The following is a 433-nucleotide window of genomic DNA, read 5'->3' on the forward strand; positions in this document are numbered from 1 at the left end:
GCTAGTATTTCTTCCCCTGCAGTGTGGTTTCAAAGCAGTATTGCCATGATGAGGTATACGCTCATTAACTAGGTACAGTAGAGCTACTCAAGGGAAAGTTGAGTTCCTGTGCTTTAATGATAGGGGGGGTGTTGAAAACAATTATTAGCCTGAATGAGGAACTTTCAAGGCAAAAAATAATAATAATAATTTGGAGTGGGAAAAAAAAACAGAGAATTTAGAAAGCCAAAAAAGAAAAGTCACAAAACCAAACCAAGCAAGTGATATGAAGGCAGAACCCCCAGCATCTCCCTCACCCCACCTGCCTGGGAAGGACTGGGAAGTCCTCTAATTGCCCAGTCTGCAAGCACAGAAACCCACTCTAAATTGACCAGCATCGGGCTTCGGCAAGTCTTCTCTTCCTTCACTCTCCCTCCTGTTAAGACCGTTTCCA

The sequence above is a fragment of the Megascapheus bottae genome, chromosome 2, assembly GCF_031878675.1.
Source record: "Megascapheus bottae isolate mThoBot1 chromosome 2, mThoBot2.hap1, whole genome shotgun sequence".
Lineage (NCBI taxonomy): Eukaryota > Metazoa > Chordata > Mammalia > Rodentia > Geomyidae > Megascapheus > Megascapheus bottae.